At 44.4% G+C, this 22,117-nt stretch overlaps 1 long non-coding RNA gene across 1 annotated transcript in view; it reads right to left on the bottom strand.

The window, feature by feature from the left end:
* Positions 1–20,428, bottom strand: part of LOC309337195 — a 29,137-nt gene extending 8,709 nt beyond the window's left edge. The window contains exons 1-2 of the long non-coding RNA XR_014154139.1: positions 20,342–20,428; positions 5,192–5,277 (exon numbers count right to left, since the gene is read on the bottom strand). This is a non-coding gene — a long non-coding RNA (uncharacterized lncRNA). The remainder of the gene's footprint in view (positions 1–5,191; positions 5,278–20,341) is intronic.
* Between the last annotated feature and the right edge of the window lie 1,689 nt (positions 20,429–22,117).

Here is a 22,117-nt window from a genome sequence, read left to right as displayed (position 1 = left end):
GCCAGAGTCCCCCACACCCAACTGACCAACCACTGATGTCACCACTGCTTCCATTTCTGATGTCATTATTCTTGGGTGGGCTGCCTTGCTCCCCACATGTGCACCAGCTGCCAAACTGGAGACTTCAACCTGCTGCTCCATATTCTGGTTCAGCTGCTCCACCAATAAGAGGCAGTGACCATTTCCAACTAGGGGAATAAGAAAGTATTGGCAGCTTTCCCCTTTGGCTCAGCGCTACATGGCCGCACCCAACCCCTCCCCTTGTTTTGTACTAAGCAAGTTTGGAAATTAAGGAGCTGATGGTGGTGATATTCAGTGCCCTATAACTGCTTAGGAAATATTTTCTCTTTTGGAAGGATGCGTGAAATACCTTTAAAAAGAAAAAAAGAAAAAAGGCAGGGCTTTATTGTGGTTTTGCAACCAATTCAGCTTGCTGCAAATCCCTTAGACCAACAGCAAATTTAGCATTGCTACCATAGCTCGCCTAGGTTATTTAACAAGAAGCACTCTTAGGACACAATCTTGGAAAAGGAGCTTCAAATGTTCCAAGACACAGAATGTTTTCAGGTGTTTGGGGGGCAGGATTGCAATCTGGAGCTGTGCCAAGCACGTTTGCTCCTGCAAGAATGGTAGCACAAGATTGTGCAATGCAGGTCTGTGTTTCGTCATGCCTTTCAACTTTCTGTGGATACCTCTGTCTGCAGCCTCATGAAATAAACTAACAAATGTGAAAATGCACAATATGAAAAGAACTAAGACTATCCAGCTCCACCAGCATTTCCTCAATGGGTTTGCATTCCAAACCCATGATCCTCTTCCTTGCTCACTACCTAACAACACTCTAAATCTTCCCACTGTCTAAAGCTCAACTTGCAACTTGAAAAGTGGACACAAGAGAAACGTGAATGAATGAAAACCTTGCTGAGGCAGCAGCCAAGGTCATCCCAGTTCCTGAATCTCACACATTCTTTGCCTTAATTTATTTTTTTATCACACCACTTAATTGCAGTGGAGGTTGTTTATTGGCAGGATAGGCTGAACTTCAAAATGAGTGTATCGCAAAGGCAATTAAATGGGAAAGCGAAACATGCCAGATGAAGTGAGCACTGGAAAAAGTTCCTCGATGTAATTCCCACAGGGAAAGTGTGGGCTGCTCATTCAGTCTAATCTTTTCGCAGAATGTTTAATCACCAAATTCACAGCACAAGGAGTCTCAGCTCCTTCTCCCCCCACATCCTCCCCATCAGTCTGGTAGTTCCCAGGACTTAAAAGAGAAGTCACAAACACCAACAAGATATTAGAACCATTGAGAACAGAAATTCAAAATCCACATTAAGGCAATACCAAAATGTCCCCATTTAGGTCAGAATATGATTTATTGAATCCAAAACTCTGTTCCCATTCACCCCCAATTCTCTACAATGGGAATGAAACTCTCTTTCTTTCTTTCTTTCTTTCTTTCTTTCTTTCTTTCTTTCTTTCTCAGCAGTATTCTAGGGGCCAAGCATGGATTCCTCACTGTTGAAAGGTCCTATTCCCATCCCAGCATCTATCTTGACATTCTTCATCCTTTGTTCCCGAGGTGTTCCTGTACTACAGCTCCCATCATCCCTGACTAAGCTGGTTGGAGATGATGTGAGTTGTGGTCCAACAGCTTTAGAGGACCCAAAGCTGAAGAACAGTGATCTAGCTCATATTCTCAGAAAGCCCTTCGCACAGATGACCTTCAGCTTCATGGAAATCAGCCATATGCTTTTCCATAGACAAACCACAGCCATCACATTTGACCCATAATATTACTTGTAAGATCACAACACCCCCTTTTGAGGCTCTTTTTCTCTCCAACCCCCACAACTCCTCCATCAGACATGGTCTTCCCCATACTGTCAAGCTTCTCCATCTGAAGTCTCTGAACCTCCACACTCCATTTATGGCTTTTCATTGTAACAGAGATATGTTCGTTGTCTGTGTTCACCATATTACAATAAGCCTGGGCTACTGGCTTATCATATTTTATTTTGAATGAGCTGCATACTGGTTGATACTCCACAGTCATTCCTGCTTTGCTCCTTTCCTGGCATGAGTTGGAGAAATGAACCATGTCACAGCTTGACTTCCTTTTACATTCATTTCCAGGAGCATGAATTCCCACCCCACCCCCATAACAAGCCAGGATCTGTATGCCAAGGTTTAAGCCTCACAAGCCATTCTAGCTATTAGGGAGCAACAAACCATGATATAATGGGAAGTCAAGTGAAATTGTGGATTCCTGGTTTGCTGCTTCTGTTCACATCAGGGACAGACTGAAGGAGGAGTGTTCAGGAAGTGTGCACCAGTAATCAAGCTGCTCATGCATAAGAAGCCACAAGAAACCAGCAATCCTGGCTTTTTGTGACATATGAATGTGCCTGTTTATATACCAGGCACGTCCAACAGGTAGATTGTGATCTACCAGTAGATCACTGGACATCTGCAGTAGATCATTGGTAGATCACCGGCTCCCACCAAAGAAGTTCAACAACTTTGACCTGAACCCCCCCAAAAGGGGGTAGATCACTGTCAGTTTTTAACTCTGTGAGTAGATTACAGCCTCTTAGGAGTTGGCCACCCCTTATATAAACCATGTTTATTAGTTTTTCACAGACAGTTTTTGCACCGATCATCATTCTCTGCCTTTTACTCCTCAGCTGTTAAGTGAGCTGGACAAAACCAGAACATCATGGAAATGGATATTTTAGCAATGTTACCAAGGGGCGTTGGGGCCAATGAATGAAAGTTACAGCAGAGTTATATTGCTATTTGGTAACTCACTAAAGGGACAGATAAATAGAAAGTATACCACTGTGTACTGCTGGAGGCTACTTGAGGCTGGGGACCATATTTTTTATATTGTAGTTCTTAAACTGTGGTCTGCATTTTCAGAATGTCCCCTAAACCACAATGAAAATAACAGAAAAATGCTTAAGAGCCAGAGGTTTCTTTGAAGTTTCCATTATATACTGAAGCAGTGATCTACTTTACCCTGGGCAGGGTGTGTGGAGGGGAACCAACAGCAGCTTGACCATTTAATAGTATATGTTGCCACAGTAGAAAACTGAGATTCAAAGACACTCACACACCATCCCCACCTGTTTGGACAGTTCTGACCTGTGCGCACTTAATTAAATGATATATAATTAATTAAATGATATATAAATGGTTTTTGTTGGATTGTGTGCATAATGGGTAGTGAAGTTATATTTTAATTTGGAAGCCACTGAAGCATCCCCTTGATGTGGTAGCTTTAAGATAGGAAAATATGGCCACTTGCAAAAAAACAACAACCAAAAACGATCAAAGCAGAATAGTGGTGCTCAGGACAGAAGGGTTAAGTGCAACAAACAGCTGATTCTGATGGATGGTGCTCAGTTGTAAAGCTTTCTTGAATGTGCCTTAACTCACTTGAACTAGCCATGATGGCTATGCTCTGCCTCCACAGTCAGAGGCCCTAATGCTTCTAAATACCAGTTGCCAGAATCCACAGGAGGAAAGAGTTCTCTTTTGCTTAGGTCCTGCTTACAGGTTTCCCACAGGCATCTGATTGGCCACCATGAGAAGAGGATGCTGGACTAGAGGGGCCCTTGGCCTGATCCAGCAGACTCTCCTTATGCACCAGTATCTGGAGGCAGAGGTTGAGTGGATGAGAGCAAACAAATTAAAGCTGAATCCAGGAAGTCAAAGGTGATACCGGCAGTGAAGCTTCAAGCCTCAGACAGAATGCGACACTTTTCCTATCTGAAGAGGCACATAGCCCAGGACTGTTCCTGGGCCCAGTTTTGCTTTTAGAGAAGCAGCAAGTAGTGACAGCGGCCTAAGGAGGTGGGAGAAATGTGTTTGCATTATAATGCAAATTTACCAAATTTGCACTTCCAGTGCACACACTGAAACACAGCTCTCCTGTGAACTTCCCTGTTCTCCATATGCTTTGCTGTAGTTCTCCCACTAAATAATGTGTGGAGGCATCAACAGACCAATGTTTACTGGGTGAGAGAAGCATAACATGTCATCCAAGAAAAACATGGGAAGAACTGCGGGGCGGGGGGGGGGGAGGCAGCCCTATCCTGCATTAGAAGATGCAGGCAAAAACACCTACTATTTAGGTATGCTGGAGTCAAGAGAGGTAATTTATTAAGTGAAACCCATCCATGTATTTCACTTGGGGCAGACACTGTCCATGAAGCCAGCTGCTTGCTAGATGGGTTGTGGTTGCTTATAATTTCACATGAGACGGGTGTGTGGGAGGCTGCATTCTCTACGTGCCATTCCCTTCTACCTCCGAGGAGGCAGAAATTCAGAGCAGAAATCAGGAAACATCCTTTTCCTGTGGAATACTTGGTCAGATTAGCCTAGATTCAACATAACTCTGTGTCTCAGTCAGTTGACGACAACCGTGTTGGGCTGCTGCCCATGTGATGGATCCAATGACTTGGGAGTTTTGCCTACTGGTATATTTCTGGATGTATTCATGCATTGCCTTTTGCAAGCAAGAACTTCATTCTGGAAGGAGCAGGAGAAGCAAATTCCTCCCTCCTCTAAAGTCATATTGCCCTTCTTCACTCCCATTTCAAATGAGAGCTGGAAGAAAGGTTGCTTAGAGTCTCAAGCCTGCCTAAGATCTAAGAGAAGTGTTAGCAAAAAAGGCTGGATATGTCTAAGTGCTGGTTTGTGTAATGTGGATCTCCTTATTACAGCTCCAGTAAGGAATCTTTCACTTGTGAGTTATTATTGTCCTCTGTCATTCATTTCAGCGATTCGATTGCAAAAGCCTTTGAAGGACCTTCATTTTATCGAGAGGCTATACCATGTATCCAGTATGCCAGTATTCAGTATTGCTTTTAAAACTAAGGATTCTGGAAGCATTGCTTGATATACATGATACATAGCTGGTGGGCTATTGCATTCTCATTCCAGTAGGAGTGAGTGGAGAGATGTTTTCTTTTGCCCAGACATTTTCTGCTGCCTCTGTTCTGTATCACAGGGCAAGTCCAGGAGAAAGTCCAGCTGAGGAAGTCACAAGTTGAATTGCTGTGGCCCCCATAGACTGCAACCCTGAGAAATAGCAGGCATTGAGATGTGATGTATCAAAAGCTGAGGGTAACACAAAAGAGAAGAGATTTACACCATGCACAGGGCAGGGACCCTTTCATCTTACCAGTTCCAGCTTGCAGATTCCTCCAAGTCCTCATTTATTGTATTCCAGAACACTGCAGCTCTGTTGCATTCACTGGCAGCTCATTTCTAATATAATATTGAAAAATGGGATAGGTATGGGGGAATAATAAAACCTGGCATCATTGTGTATCTGGAGTTTGGAATATACAGGGATCATGCAAGTAGCTGGATTAGCCTTTCTTGCATCTATGTTCTTACACAAAGAAGCCAGATGTCTACCTGGTGAAGGCAGTGGTGGTGGGGGAAGGGGGAGGATTTAATAAATGCAATGAGAACCTTATGCCAAGACCTAAGTCTGCAGCAATACTAGAACATGGATCCTGAGGGATAGCTCATGAGAGTTAAGACTGTGTTGTATCACCAGCTTCTGGCCAAATGAAGGGAACAGCAATAGATTACCACACCTTTTTTTAAAAAAGCAAAAGCACTCCAGGAGGGAGGAATTCAGAGAATGGAACTGTGGGGGAAGGACACTTATCACTTCCTTTACAGCTTTCCCATATTCCCTGCTTCCCTGGTTTGTAAGGGGAAACATGCATGTGAAACCCAAAGGGTTTGTAAACAAGAGTGTGTAAAAATAAGAGGCAGGGAGAGTTAAGCACCCTTCTCTTATCCACCACAACTTCTCTGATCTAATTAACACCCACCTTAAAACGAGTGTCTGCAAGAAGCAAAACCAAAGCACCAGGGCACCGTGAAACACTTTACTGCATTACTGTAGTTTACCGCTAAGAAGGCACAGAACAAGCAATCCATGATGCTGCCATGCAGATTTGCCCTGACAAGATTATTGTAGGTTTTCATAGGCTGCAGGGTGTAGACCATACATCCTGCGAGGGTGAAAGGTAAGTGCTTTGGCTGAGGCATCCATAGAAATCAGACCAATGTTTGCAAGATGAGCACTAAAGATAACAGGAAGACAAACCACCTTCTAGTTACTTGAACCAACTTACTAGCATGCCCACTTATACATCACCAAAAAAGAGGGCAAAGGCAGACACAGATTTGCATTACATGTGTTTATGATAATTTACATCTGACTAATTTGTTGAAATACAGCACATTTCACCATCATGGGGGAAACTGTGTGCCTGATCAGTTTTCCTGTCACAGTGCTACTAACTGTTGATAGGCAACTTCAAGCCCCCCATCCTGATCTTCCTCCTGAGGGTTCTTGACCATTAAACTGGACTTGGGCCAGACAGCACTTCAAAAAAGAAAAAGAAGAAAAGAAAAGAAAAGGGGGAAAAGAGGACACATTCAAAGAGAGGATTGTCCTCTGACAGCCCTTAAATAGGGAACAGTCCTCTGAAGTATGACATGTGGCCACCCTAACCACAACACATTTGGTGTCTCTGTGTGTGCATGGAGGGAGTAGAGTTCCCATGGAGGCTGGGGAGACAACCAGCATTAGTATCTCTACCAGTCATTGGTTCTGGCTCCAGTTACTGTTGGTCTTCTAGCCTTCTGCCCTACCCATCCCAGTGGGCACCAGCTGCCATTGGCAGTGGAAGTTAGTCCATGAGGGTAGTTCCCCATCAAGCTCAGTCTGCCCTCAACCAGTCCCTACCTGCCTACCTCCTCACTTACAAGCAGTCTAGCGGGTGAGGCTGACTCAGTCATCTATTCTTTCTGATCCTCCTTAGTCTCAATGTTGTCTTTGTGGGACTCAGGAGGGAAGATAATGGTGATGAAACAAAAATGGGCAGGCTCTGCCTCTAACTGGCTCTCATTCTGCCAACATTTGCTTTGGCTCCTGCTGACCTCTCTGCCTGTCCTGATGGGGACCAGCCTCCACTGACTGCTGGTCATTGCCCACATGATTAAAACCAAATCCAGAGTCTTATGACTATGCCAGACCTTTGCCAAGGTGTATTCTCCATTCCTAGGCCCCAGAATACTGTGATGAAAACACGGAGGGCCTGATGGAGAGCAGCAAATGTTGACTCTTCCTCACCTACCCTTGTGCTCAGGCAGAGGTCAGCTGGTTAAAGGGAGGTCCCTTCCTCTCCTCCTTGTCTGTCTCCTACACAGCTGGTTTCTTGTTGAGGGTCCTTCCCTTCACACAGTGTCCCCTATGCGACCCCTTGGCAGGTTGGGGGAGTGAAGAGAAAAGGTATGTTAAGGGCTTCTCTGTTTCCAGCAGACCACCCAAAAGCACAACCAAGGAGGCTGGATAGGAGAATGATTTCTTACTTTCTTTTCCTCTTGTCCTGCCAAAAATCTCAGAAAGCACCAAACCTCTTTCTCTCCACCCCCCGCCACATCAGAAAGCTCTCCCGCCTCCCCCCACCCCCTTTTTTTTGGCCTTATCCTGGCATGATATAGCAAAGGGCAGCATTTCTCAAAGGGGACCCACAATCACTTTTATCTGATGGCAGATTTAAAATTAAGAAAACAGGGAGGGGGAATGACACCAACAAAAGTTCTCATGATCTCATCATTTGATATGCAAATTCTGGGGAGGGGGCTGTGTGGTAGCCCCTCTTACCGCCAAGGAGCGGAAGTCATTTGTCAGCTTCATTGCCATTTCGTTTAGCAAAAAAGAGAGAGAGAGAGAGAGAGACAGAGAGGGTGCCTATAAAATGTGGCGACACTCCCCGCCTGAGATAAAACAATATTCTGAAAGAGACATTTCATTCAAATGCAGTCTTAATAGGTGCGGTCTAGCTGCAGCCAGATGCAGAAGAGAATTTGATTGGCTGGGGCTAGGCGCAGGGGTTTGGATGGAATGACCTCAGCCTTCTGATTTTAAAATAATGTTGCTTTGGAATTTAAGGGAATCAAGGAAGTAGGGATAAAAAGAATGACTGTTTATTGTGTGCCAGGAAAGACTCCCAACCCATCCATCTGTTCCACTTTGCTGTGTCACACAATGAATGTCCAAAATTTTTGGTGAATGTTGAATTGATGCCCACATGGGAATACTGACAAACCCAGATGTATATCAAAAATGTTTAGATATATATATGCTGGCCAGTTTTTCTGATATACACCAATGAATGCTGACGATGGCATTTAGGCGATATCTTTGAGTCTGTGGACATTCATAACATTTGTCCACCAGGGATTGTCAACATTCCTTTATGAGTATCAACTGTTACCAAATCTCAGACATTCAGTGAAATATAATATTGTGTGTGTGTGTGTGTGTGTGTGTGTGTGTGTGTGTAACATCATCAAGATAAATGCCATCATTCTTACATACTAATGGAATGTGGATAAGACCATCAGTGGCTATACAACAGCTCTGTCCTTGCCTCTGAACACCAGTTGCTGGGAGTGGGGACAGTGCTTTTGCACTCAGGTCCTGCTTGGGGGTTCCCCATAGGCCTCTGCTTGGCCAATGAGAACAGAACACTGGACGAGAAGGGTCAATGGCTCCAGGACCTGCTGAGCACCTCACTGCATAGATTCTCAACATAGCCAGAGACTGCAACCCACAGAGTAGAAGCCTTTTGTGATGGACTCCTAAGTGTCTGGCTGGCATGCTAGGAAGTTGTTGAAACCTCTAGCACACAAGCTGGCTTTGGCTGCCTAAATATCACATCTTTGAAAAAGGAAATGCATCACCAAGAGATATGACAAAGGAAGACAGAGAGCTGCATAAAATTTGCACATTTCAATTTAAATGTATAACTGCAACTGTAGAAATAATTGCTGGTATTTAAACAGAAATACAATGCATCTCACCACCGGGGTGGGGGAAGCTTTGTGCCTGCTCAGTCCAGGTGCAAATAATTGATGAGTAAGGGCCCCCACTCCTGCATTTAAGTTTTCTTGATCTTTAAATGAGGCATGGACTAGACAGCCCCTTGAAACAGAGGGCACTTTCAAGCAGAGGATTGTGCTCTGTAAAGCAGAACACATGGCCACCCTGGTAGACAACCTACACTCCTCACTTTGATTTTAGGCAGCTCCCAGCCTAATTAAATGGGGGATTCTGGTCACTTTTGGCTCTGACCCCACTCAGCACTGCCTGTTGAAGCACCTACGTACTACCACTGCAGCTCCCAGTAGACTACCCAAAATAGAATGAGACCCTCGACAGGAAAAAAAAAGGCTCCCCACGCTTGCTCTAGCACAAAAGTAGATCTTCTTTCTTTCAGTATCTGGGCTATCTATCTTTAATATTATACAGGTGAATCCCACTGTGCATGTCTTCTTTGAAAAGACAGAGAAATGTTATGTGCATGCAAAATCAACGGTCAGAAGCATAACAAATTAGTCATTTCTCTGGCACTCTTCACCGCACAATTAGAAGTCTTACATCATGTGTCCTCTCTATAGTCTTCTGACTGAGGTTGAGAAATAGTGACTGCCCAGGACCACCCAGTGAGTTCCATGGATGATCTCACTTGAACTGGGTTTCCCAAGCCTGACATGATTTGAGTGTCCCATTTCAGCATACCAGCCATCATACTGGCCTAAATAATCCAGTACCGTCATCGGGGTGTGACTACAGAACGTCTAAGCAAGCCAGTGGAGGTGTGTGGCAATAGTAATCCCAGTGATCAGGACATAGATTCAAGGCTATTAACACTATCCCCACCCTCCTACTTATAAAGACTACACTGACATGAAATTCTTCTCATCCCAGAGATCAGAAAGGGACCTGCCCTTTTTATCTACCCTGCTGGAGTTAGAATCAACAGTCATCTCTACAAGTCAACATTGAAGCTGTGAGCTTGGAACCTTGCCAGAGCACATGCATCATGGTTGAATAATGTTCTGTTGTGACTAGTATGAAGAAAGAAGAAAGGTGTCCAACCATGGAGACCAAAGAGTAGAAACACGCTCTCCCTCCATCCCAGACAATGTTGCCTCTTAGTACAACCTTTTTTATTTCCATTCATGTATACTGAACTCAAGGTAAGAACATAGGAAGAGCCTTCTGGATCAGGGGCCAACCTGTGGGAAACTTTCAAGCAGGACCTGAGCACAAGAGCACTCTTTCTTGTGCTCTCCAGAAAAGGTATTCAGAAGAAGCTGTGGAGGGAGAGCATGGCCCTCATAGCTCGTAACCATTGGCAGCCTTCTCCTCCATCAATTTGTCCATCACTGCCTCCTGTGGGAACAAGCTCTATAGTTTAACTAAATGCCTCTACATCTCCATTTCTTTTTTTTGCACAACAGCTTGGAAGCTGTAATGGAAAACAGTAGCAGCAAACATACTGGTAGCTGTTGTTGTCTCATCAGCAGTCACTATCCACAGTCACTTGCATTGGAGCTCTCTGAGAGGGCAGAATTCAGGGACAGTGGTCCAAAAGAATGATTTCTTCAAACACTGACACCTATTGGCTGAATTCAAGGAAGTCAAGCGCAAACAATTTTCACAAACAAAGGTGATGGGGGTATGGGAAGGAGCAAGGTTTGACTCAAGGGATCTTTTTCACAGAGCGATCCTGAAAGCTCAGTCCTAACCCACATGCCTCTTATGTATTTCATGTAATTTACTGCACACATGGTAGAAATATATCTGACAAAGTATAAAACATTTTTGTTAAACAACAACCCCCCAAAAAGAGAATAAATGAAAGGAAGAAAAGAATGCAAAGAAAAGAACTGGCCCATTGTCCTGCTGTTTAAAATATGAGACACCACAGCATAGACTTTAAAATTAATAGAATGGGCTGAAAATATATTATGTGTCATCCTGTATAATATATTTGAAAGAGCATGGCAGAGGCCCTGGACTGTAATATGTTCCAGCTATATTCTAAATGCCGGTGTAATATATTTTATGCAGCATGTGGCATACCAATTATATATGCATACAGACTGAGAGAGATAGTAAGGGAGAACCACACTGTGGAAAAAACTCTCTAACGCAGCCGTCTGATTAAGATAAAGAAGGCTGTGAGTAAAACCACCACAATAAACATGGTAAACTTGCAGTGCTTTTGTTTTGCGTATGCAAGTCCATATGGGGATTATGCACACCAATTCTGAAGTTAATCCATGGTGTGTATATGAGCCTTCAAAAGACCAGCTACAATTAGGAGGACCACCTTTCTACGCTCCGATATCTCCACATTATGCAATTGGAATAAAGTATGTGGATTAATAGAAATGTATTTAGTTTTCCCCATGCACTCCAAGATCTATAATCTTGTAGTGCAGAGACAGGTAGGTGGAGTTGAAAAAAATGCATTCTAAGGGAAAGATGGGCCTATGGGAACTATGAAAGCAGGGCTCTGGTGCCTGGAGTACTCAGGCAGTGAGAGGGGCAAAGCAATCACCATAGCTATGGGAATTTATTTCAGTATACACATTTTGTGTGCACTTTTGCTTAATACCCTCAATTTAAAAAAGCAATCCCCCCCCCAAAATAATTTATCTATGTTACTTTACTTTTACTAATATATGCACAATTTACCCTAGCCTGTGCGCTTTGTACATGTTACTTGGTTGGAGAATTACACTGCAAAATTCAGAAAAGTGTGAATTCCGAAGAGTGGCTGTCTTTTGGTTTGTGCATAGTTTTGGAAAATGCAGATTAGGGAAATTTGCCTTTAAATGCAAGCAGAATCAAATTTCTTCTCCATCCCTTGTTTGACCAAGCGCAGCAAAACATACTTTGGCTTGGGTTTGTTTGTGGTTGAGAAATAAAGGTTTATGCTTCAGGCTTCTGAGAAAAAGACTAGTCTTGAGTGGGGAAAGGGCTGGATTCTCTCAGGAGTAATTCATCGTGGGGGGAGCAGAGAGGAAAGTGGGGTAGATCAAAGTTAAAGGTAAGTGGGACCATTCCCTTTTCTCTTTCTGTCAGCCCTTTGCCCCTCTTCACCCTATTTTTCCCATGCCACCCACATGCAATGGTATCAATGGCTGCATGAAATTCAGTCTAAGCTTTCAAGTTGCCACCTCTGGTCCTGAATGAAGAGAGGGGTAGCCACCACCAATGTTTTCAGGAACAGGATTCCAAATGTAAGGAATAGCAAGGGTGGAGTGATTTAAGAGAGCTTTTGGGTGATTGAGGGATTTAGAGGAGCAAAGTCAGTGTTAGCAGCTTGTAGACTCCGGCATGAACCCACATGCTCCTTTTCGATACGGTCAAGTCACCGTGATATTTTCCATCAGTTTCACATGGCAGATATTTCTGATGCATGCACTTCCTACATGGGGGACAGCTGATATGTACACCATGTCATTAGAAAAGCGTGAGGACTAGCAGGCTCACAGACATAGTAAATACCAGCTGTCAGCATGAGAAATTGACAAGATAAAGTCATCTTGTAAGGATTCCACTGTGTCAAAAGTAAATCAGGTCTTAGTTACAGGTATTCAGGTCAAGACTAGGAGGGCTCCCAGGTGAGTTCAGGTTGCAGCTTCTGGCATCTATCAGTGCACGGTGTCCAACTGAATGCCAAGGTTTAGGGTGAATTTCCTGCTGCGTATCATGCTAAAGTTTTGTTCAGAGCAAAGTTCAGTTCAACTAAGCATTAAGTGCTAAATTAGTAATGTGAGCATGCACTGGCCTGTGTTGCCTTATGCAACAACTTCCCATTTAGCTCGCATTAGGATTCTAAAGGAGGACAGAGGTGGTGGTGCTCCACAAAAGCACCTCCCCTCCAAGCAATATCTCAGATATCAGAACATAGTGAGTGACAGTAGGAGGAAAGCTAAACTAAGCTTGCCATATGTCAGGAAAATTCCTGACATGTCCTGGTTTTCGGGTGTAAAAAATGGCGTCTGGGAGAATTTAGCCAAATTGGCAAAATGTCAGGGAAAACCCGGATGTATGTCAATGCGATGGAAAAAGCAGCGAAAACAGCTCAAGAAGCTTAAAATCACTGTAGATCCCCCCCCAAAAGCTCAATGATCCAGGTTTGTTCCCCCCCAAAAGCAACAACTTTGCAGGTGTCAGACATTTTACTTCAAATATGGCAGCCCTAGCAAAACACTCTTCTCTCCCAAATTTTACATAGCTACAGGAGACCAATTTCAACTTGGACAGGAGAGTACAGAAGAGAGCAACAAGTATACTGGGGTATAAACTCTATTTTCATGCTGCAAGACTATCACATCCACCAAAGCCTCCACCAGCTGTTAGAAAAACATTCAAAGTCCAAGATGCAGATTATCATAGTAACTAAATGAAACAGTCATGGCTCGTGAAATGGAACAGTGCCACAGAGCTTCCCTCATAGCTCTGGTGGCACTGGGACTGGGATGGGGGCAGGGTACTGTGACAGCAGTGGCAGCAAGAGGGGGAGCATTGGGTTGTTATTGGTGGTGAGCCCAGATGAGATAAGGGACTTTGGGGGGGGGGTTGTTGAGGGATAGGGGGTATGTGGGACTGGTAAGTAGAGTGGAGCAAGCAGAGATGCAGCCCCCAGTATGGACATATTTAGGATGTGGGTACAAGCCTATCCTCTTCAGGAGATATCCTTGCATTCTGCCTATCAGTGACATTATTGTTGTTTCCAACACACATGCCAACTACATGGAGGTTGAAAACAGATTTCTGTTGCTACTGGAGCCAATTTCTTAAGGTTCTGAAAGTAGATATTTCATATTTTGCATAGCAAAAAACCATCCCCATTGAAACTCAGTGGTACCTCAGGTTATAGACGCTTCAGGTTACAGACTCCGCTAATGCAGAAATAGTACCTCAGGTTAAGAACTTTGCTTCAGGATGAGAACAGAAATTGTGCGGTGGCAGCACGGCAGCAGCAGGAGGCCCCATTAGCTAAAGTGGTGCTTCAGGTTAAGAACAGTTTCAGGTTAAGAACGGACCTCCGGAATGAATTAAGTTCTTAACCTGAGGTACCACTGTATGCAAAAGACAAAAACAAAGTAAATAATTTATAGTGATGTGCAAATGACCATGATTTTTTAAGAAGCTTTTTGGGGGAAAAGAAAGTAATTTTGTAAAAACAAAGCAACAATTACAGTGTTGTTTGGGGCTTTTTTAAATGACATTGGCCAGGATCCACAGAACCCTAAAATTAATTTTGTGAACTTTTGTGGGCTGTGTGCTAAACTTATTTTTCTCAGACAGTCAAACCCCATGCTGCATAACACATTATTTTTGGATTTGAAGAAAGAAAAGTCAAAACTCCTCTGGGCTAGGCTACCACAAATCCTTTCTGTGATTGTCAGCAGCTCTTTGGATCCCAGCCATTGTTTAAAGATCTGTGGCCCTCCAGATGTTGTTGAGCTACACCTCCTACAATCTCTGAGCATTGGCCACGCTGGAAGTGGCTAAGAGTTGGAGTTAAACAATATCTGGTGGACTACAGATCACCCATTCCTACATTCAGGCAAAGCTCAATGCATGTCAAAAAACAAATACTCCAGCTTTTGAACATTAGTTTTTGAAATGGTTTGTTAGACTTATTGCAAACTGTGAAACAATGCTATTTCATGGTGGGGAATCCTGCTCTGTACTCTTCTGAATAATGAATTCTAAAGATAAGATGGTATGTAGGTGTGAAGGAGAATCAGTCCATTTCTGCACCCATGGAAATCCCACTTTGCTTTTCCAGGGACAAGGTAAGATCAGGAGGGATGCTCACTTATAGGTGAGGAGATGGGGCTGGCAAGTGGGGTGGGAGAGGAGGGAGCAATGAAGGGAATTGGACTGTCCCAACTCACAGATTCATGAAGTGTTAGAGGGACTAAAAAACCCCAACCAAATAATTTCCAGATGCATCTTTTGCCCCAGCAGCCAGATCCATGTTGCCTCCTGGGCACATCAGGTCACTTTCCCATCAGGTCTTGGGGGGAGAGAGAGAGAAAGGAGACAATAGCAGAGCTTCTCAAGCCTCATCCGTCTTCTTGCCGTCAGGCCTCTGGCAATGAAAGCCAGATTATGCTGGGGTGGACTCATAATGAACTAGCTGCACTTCACCTGGCTTGCAGGCACATGGCAGATCATAAAATCAAATAAAAATCAGATTTGATTGGGAAGCATGTTTTGCAGAGATGGCCCTGGCATCCAAATGCTTTCCAGCAAAGCACAGCAAGATCTGCACTTGCAACAACAGTGCTAAGGGGATGGTTGCAGATGTTCTTACTACTTTCACCCAGGGATTCTCAGACTCTGACAACCTCCAAGAGTTGCATACTGCAAAAATCCTAGGTACAGTTGGGAGAGGCCAACTCAGACAAAATATTCCCAGCAATGGTGATGGAAGTTATTGGAGGTTTCCTTCATTGGAGGCTTTTAAGCAGAGGTTGGATGTCCACCTGTCATGGATGCTTTAGCTGAGTTTCCTGCATTGCATGGGTTTGAACTAGATGAGCCCTGGCGGTACTTTCTAACTCTACAATTCTATGATTGTGCTGAGCACCTTGAGTTGGGAGGACTATCTTGGGACATCCTTGGTCATCACAGTGCAGGTTTGCAGCTGCTGCTGCTGCCAGTGGGGAGTCATTGCAAGCCATCAGCTGGGCATTTGCACTGTGCTGGCGCCAGCTGACTCGTAGCCCCATGACCATCCCCTGTGACCCACAGGGAAAGGCATCTAGCTACCCTCCCCCTTGGGCACCACTCGGTGGTTTATTACTTCCCAGTATACCACCCCACTGGCTGCAACTGCCAGCCATTGTATATTAAATCATAGCATCACAAAAGAGAATCTCCTCTCCCTTCTATAGTTCTCCAGAAACTAAATGATAAAAGGAGCTGTTTTGTACTGAGTCAGGCCACTGACTCATCTAGCCCTGTATTGTCTTTCTTTCCCAACTGGCGTTGGCTCTCTGCAGGCTCGGGCAGACTTCTTTCCTCCCCTCTGCCCTGCAAGCTGATAAACATTTAACAGGAGATTCCAAGGACTGAAACTGATACTTTATATAAGCAAAGCACTAATTCTGCGACTGAGCTATGTGCCCTTCCTTGCAACCGCTCCACTCTTACAACACATGAGTGTTCCTGGAGTCCTTTAAAATAAAATGAGCCATGCCTAGCATAAGCAGGGCACATCCTCTCCTGCAGTTTCCAGACCCTAAAACAACAACAGCAGCAGAGTGGCAAGCAGGCATTTTTCCCAGCTGCAGAACTCCTTGTCCTTCTATGGACAGTTATAATGTTACTCCTATAGGACTGGGGCTAGAGGTATGGTGGCCTTAGGGGGGACTTCCATGGCTAATCATCTGCACAAGTCGCTAGTGGCAACTCGTGATCAATTGCACACAGACGTTCTGTGCAGACACTATTAGCATTTCAATTTTTTACAAAACTGGGAATGCAAAGCCGCTGCTGACCTCATGTCATATGATAAAGCCACTTTCTAGAGCACCAGGAATTTTAAAGGAGCCCAGCAAATAATAATAATAATAATAATAATAATAATAATAATAATAATAATAATAATAATAATAATTTATTATTTATACCCCGCCCATATGGCTGGGTTTCCCCAGCCACTCTGGGCGGCTTCCAACTGAACATTAAAAACAGTACAGCATCAAACATTAAAAACTTCCCTAAAGAGGGCTGCCTTCAGTTGTCTTTTAAAAGTAAAATAGTTGTTTATTGCTTTGACATCTGCTGGGAGGGCATTCCACAGGGCAGGCGCCACTACCGAGAAGACCATCTGCCTGGTTCCCTGTAACCTTACTTCTCGCAATGAGGGAACCGCCAGAAGGCCCTCGGCTCTGGATCTCATTGTCCAGGCTGAACGATGGGGGTGGAGACACTCCTTCAGGTATACAGGACCGAGGCCGTTTAGGGCTTTAAAGGTCAGCACCAACACTTTGAATTGTGCTCGGAAACGTACTGGGAGCCAATGCAGATCTCTCAGAACTGGTGTTATGTGGTCCCGGCGGCCACTCCCAGTCACCAGTCTAGCTGCCGCATTCTGGATTAATTGCAGTTTCCGGGTCACCTTCAAAGGTAGCCCCACGTAGAGCGTGTTGCAGTAGTCCAAGCGGGAGATAACTAGAGCATGCACCACTCTGGCAAGACAGTCTGCGGGCAGGTAGGGTCTTAGCCTGCGTACCAGGTGGAGCTGGTAGACAGCTGCCCTGGACACAGAATTAACCTGTGCCTCCATGGACAGCTGTGAGTCCAAAATGACTCCCAGGCTGCGCACCTGGTCCTTCAGGGGCACAGTTACCCCATTCAGGACCAGGGAATCCCCCACACCCGCCCGCCCCCTGTCCCCCCAAAACAGTACTTCTGTCTTGTCAGGATTCAACCTCAATCTGTTAGCCACCATCCATCCTCCAACAGCCTCCAGGCACTCACACAGCACCTTCACCGCCTTCACCGGTTCTGATTCAAAGGAGAGGTAGAACTGGGTGTCATCTGCATACTGATGAACACCCAGCCCAAACCCCCTGATGATCTCTCCCAGCGGCTTCATATAGATATTAAAAAGCATGGGGGAGAGGACAGAACCCTGAGGCACCCCACAAGTGAGAGCCCAGGGGTCTGAACACTCATCCCCCACCACCACTTTCTGGATACGGCCCAGGAGAAAGGAGCGGAACCACCGTATAACAGTGCCCCCAGCTCCCAGCCCCTCTAGACGGTCCAGAAGGATGTTATGGTCGATGGTGTCAAAGGCCGCTGAGAGATCTTTAGCAAAGTAAGCTAAAGTGATGACATCATCAACAACAACAACCATCACTTTTCTTTACCCAAGATTAATGCAGGCTTTGCTCTATTGTATGCTTAGCCTGATGGTTAATCTAGTCCTGTATAAGAAAAACTGGAAACAAGGCACGGAGTGTATCTTCCTTACCAGCTAGCCTCTCTCTTTGATTTCTCCTTTTATCTTCTCTGCTCATCCTCCCCGCAGCCTTCATGCCCTGTTCTGGTGACATGAAAGCTACTAGTCTTCACTGAGGTCTGCTGTGGGAGGATTTAAGATGCCTGCGTCTGGGCTTGGGGGCATCACAATTTTGGGGCCATCTCTATTCCACCTTTCACTATTGAGAGGGAAAAAATGTTGTTGTTCGACAGAAGTAGCTGAAATTTGCAGGCATATTGTATTGCAGATAAAGCTTGAGAAATTAAAAGCAAATAAATATGGGAGTTTTGTGTTGGATACTGCTATAACGTGCCGTTTGCTTTTCCCAGATAGGAATCTTCTCTAACCTTCTTTATTTTTTGCCAGAATTTGATGAAATTCTGAAACCTGCTAAATTTCAGAACATGCCTCAGTGGTTTTTCTACAAGCAGCAGAGGGCGTTCTGTGGATTATAGGCATGAGAGGTGCCCCTGGGTAATAAACTTGCTGAGCAACACACATAGAAGCTTGATAGATTTTGTGCTAGGTACCATGCAAGTTGATTTTCCTGTAGGAAGAATCGAAAGCAACACACATAGAAGCTTGATAGATTTTGTGCTAGGTACCATGCAAGTTGATTTTCCTGTAGGAAGAACCGAAAGCAATTTGCTTTCTGGGTAAAAATCATACCTTCTCGTTACAAATTAGACTTGTCATTCATAAAGGAACTCCTTCTCTTTCCCCCTTCCCACCCTGGTGTCTTCCTTAGACTTAGAGACATACATTTTTCCCTGGAAAAGCTGCTCGCCATTCCCAAAGAACAAGCATTGAAGAGCACTGGCAAAATAATTCCTTCTGATTGTAAACTAGACTTGTCAGTCACAATGGAGCTCTTCCTACGCTCTCTCTTCACACTGTGGTGTCTGTTCTCCCTTCCTCCATCTCCTACCCTGGCATTATGGTACTTTTGGAGACATTAACTTTCAGCAAGTACATGTCTGCATCTTTTTTTTTAAAAAATGTGGATCTCTGAGGTGCCACAGAGCACTTCAAGGGTTCCTGTTTTGTTTAATGCCCATCTTCTACAGATCCCACTTTCCCTCTGACAAGCCCAGAACATACATGTGAGGCATCCTGCTTCACATCGGAATTCAGGATTTATCCAAATCTAATGCACAACTTTTTCTAAAGAATGCCCTTGTCTAAACTAGCTGGAAACCATTTTTAAGCAAATCTTATCTTTAAGTTTCCCATGTGAAAATTGTCTGTATCAGAGTGCTCAAAAGAACCTTGACCCTGGAAGCCAGAGTCTCCTTATTTTAATCTCCCTGTTTTAGTTGAACATCCTCCTCCTTCATGTCTGCCGCTAAGGACTTTTGCAGCATGCATTGCCAAACACCTCACCATTTCCCTCAGCACATAACAGAAGTGCAAGGCCTGAGCTTTGAACACTCCTTGCTCTATTTTAGTATCAAACAGTTGGGTCACTGTGGTCTTGCATAGCTAAAATTAGAAGAGATTAAAGTAATAGGAGTGGAGCCTGGGAAAGACTAAGACAAAACAGGTTTGCAGAGTAATCAATAGCAAACAAAAGAAAAATACATGTGGACTCAAATGCTCTTGGGAGTAGGGTTTATTCTTGTCTCACCTTGAAATGTGAAGGGGGGACCCTTTACAGAAATGGAATCAAAGTTTGTGCCTTGGTTTCAGTATATCTATCTGCTGCTGAAGGGATGTATTTTACTATTTTTGTCTTTGTAAAGAGGACATAAATGCCAGCCATAATCTCATGTCCAATTAGGCTATTTAGGCTCAACTGGTCCTTCAAGCTTCAAGTCCGTACACCCTTCCAGATCTAGATGAACTGACCTTTCAGCTCCACATTGACAAAGTCAATACAGTATATTGTATGTGATCAAAAAGTGACGGTGAAAAAATTCTAAAAACTGCTGGGCATCCTTTTCAGCCGTTGTACTTGTCTCCTCTTGACATGCTGAACTCTGGCCTTCACACCACAACATCATTTGAGCCTGGAGGAGCTGCTTTGTTGCTTTTCACCAGTGATGGAATGGTCACTTTCCAACAGATTCTTTTAAGACTTACACAGCAGTCTGCATAAACCACTCCAAATCAATTCTGCATCTCTTGTTCTATAATTCAGCCATTCAGATCAATGCTGCCTGGACTCTAGAAACCCATTAGGTCTAGGCCAGGCATTTCGAGTTTTGTGTACCAGAGCAGAAGCAATAGGAAATGAAGCCTCAGCCTATGTCACTTCCTGCGTAACTCAGCAACATAAAATTAAAGCTCACACTAGAGGGCCAAATATGTCATTGTTGTTCCCAAGCCTTTCTATTTGCATACCCTCCAGCACTTCTCTGATGACGATAGGGGCATCCCCCTTGAGGCACCACAGCCACACACACCCAAAACTCCAGTGTACGTACCTCTCACCAGCCTTGCTCCTCACCCTCCTTGAATGCTTTTGCCTGGTCAGAATGTGTCCTTGAGCTCTGATGGTGCCTTTTTCTTGCCTGGATATTCTTCACACTTTTTACCTCTGGCCTTGCCAACAAGACGCTTTTGGAAGGTTGCTCAGAAAAGAATGTGACCCACAGGCAGAAAAAAAAAATCCCCACCCCTGGCTTAAGGTGTGCCTAAATGAGCTTTCTGCTAAAGAAAAAAGAGTCCTGGGTTCTTGTGATAAACCTCAGATGATATTTGGCAACCTGGTGCCTCTCGTGGCCTGACTCCTACATTGATAAGAGGTGACATTTTGGAATTCCCCATCTTGCAGTCCAACTGGCAAATATCAAAGTGAGCTTAGAATGGCCAGCTCCACTGATGACAGATCCAGGTGAAGCAATGGGGAGGTTTATCTCAGCCTTGGCATCAAAATCTTGTGTTCTCCACTGTACTCCCACACCTATTCCCCTACCATACAACTTGGGCAATGCTTGATTTCCAGCCTCTTGATGGGCTGGTGTCATGCTCTTAGAATGTTGAGGGAGAAATTGCTGGAGAGTGACAGAAGCATTCTAGGCAATTCAAAATCAGCTGAGAGAAGCTGAGGGAGAAGGAATGAGATTCAGTTAGAGTGAGTCGAGGGAGTTAGACGGAGGGAGGCCCGAGGGTTAGCCTGAGTAGGACTTCATGATTAATGTTCATTGTTCCATTTGTTTCAATAGTAATTCACAAATCCTTTGATGACTACTGTCTCTGCCTCCTCTGTAAGTGTGAAGTAAGTGTGCCAGTTCCTCTGACTGTGCTGGGGCATGACTAACACCATTGTATTATGTTACTGATGGTAATAACTTGTCAACAGCAGACTTTTTTTCACACAAAAAGAGTGTAAGGGATGCAGTTTATGTGTGTTCCCAAAGAGTAAGCTTTATTCCAGAAGATATATCATTTATCTAAAATACAATTTATTTTTCATCATGCCTTGTCCAAACTCTCGAGGATCACAGTATACTTTGGGCCAAGCCTGGTGAGACAACAGCCTCTAAAACTGCTTAGGAAACTAAGTTTTGTACTCTCAGCTGTTAACATCTTAGGGCGAAGGTGAAGCTGAAGCCAAGTTCTCTCATATCTTCATTCCTCAGTTTAACCTGTTCAGTGTCAGCTCAGAGGCCACTTTATAATTCATATGTATTTATTTGTGGAAGAACTTGTCTCTCACTGTTCCCTTCCAAAAATGTGAAAGCTCAACCTGTGGACAGGGGCAGCAGAGTGCAGAAGAAGCCCCACCTCCAATGTGCACTTGTCCTTGTGACCATCAGCCCTGACCACCCTGAGTGGACCATGCTGTTTCATCGGTGGTGATGCAGGTGTGCTGGTGAAACAATACTTACCAGAAGTGCAACTGCATGGCAGATAATTCTGCAAGAAGAGGAGTTGGGGAAAAGAGGGCATATTAGTGGGGCATTAGTGGAGGTTGGCACGGGCATGCCATGTCCAGATCTCGAATTTGCTTCCTCAGCATGCTCACAGAACCAGCACAGTCTGAGGCCTGTCCTGAGCCAGGGGCTCTTAACTGTCTTCCATTCGAAGCACTTCACATAGGCTATCTCAGCACCCCTTACAATCATCACGTAAAATAAGCCCACAGTATTATTTCCATATTGCAGGTGGGGGGTCTGAAGCCAAGAGAATAGTGGAAATTGTAGCTGAATGAACTGTTTAGAGGAATGAGACCTCAATAGTCTGGGCAGATCACAACC

This window comes from Podarcis erhardii (assembly GCF_964252035.2).
Source record: "Podarcis erhardii genome assembly, chromosome: 1".
Classification (NCBI taxonomy): Eukaryota; Metazoa; Chordata; class Lepidosauria; order Squamata; family Lacertidae; genus Podarcis; species Podarcis erhardii.
The sequence above is the reverse complement of the archived record's forward strand: the minus strand, read 5'-3'. Positions and strand labels throughout refer to the sequence as shown.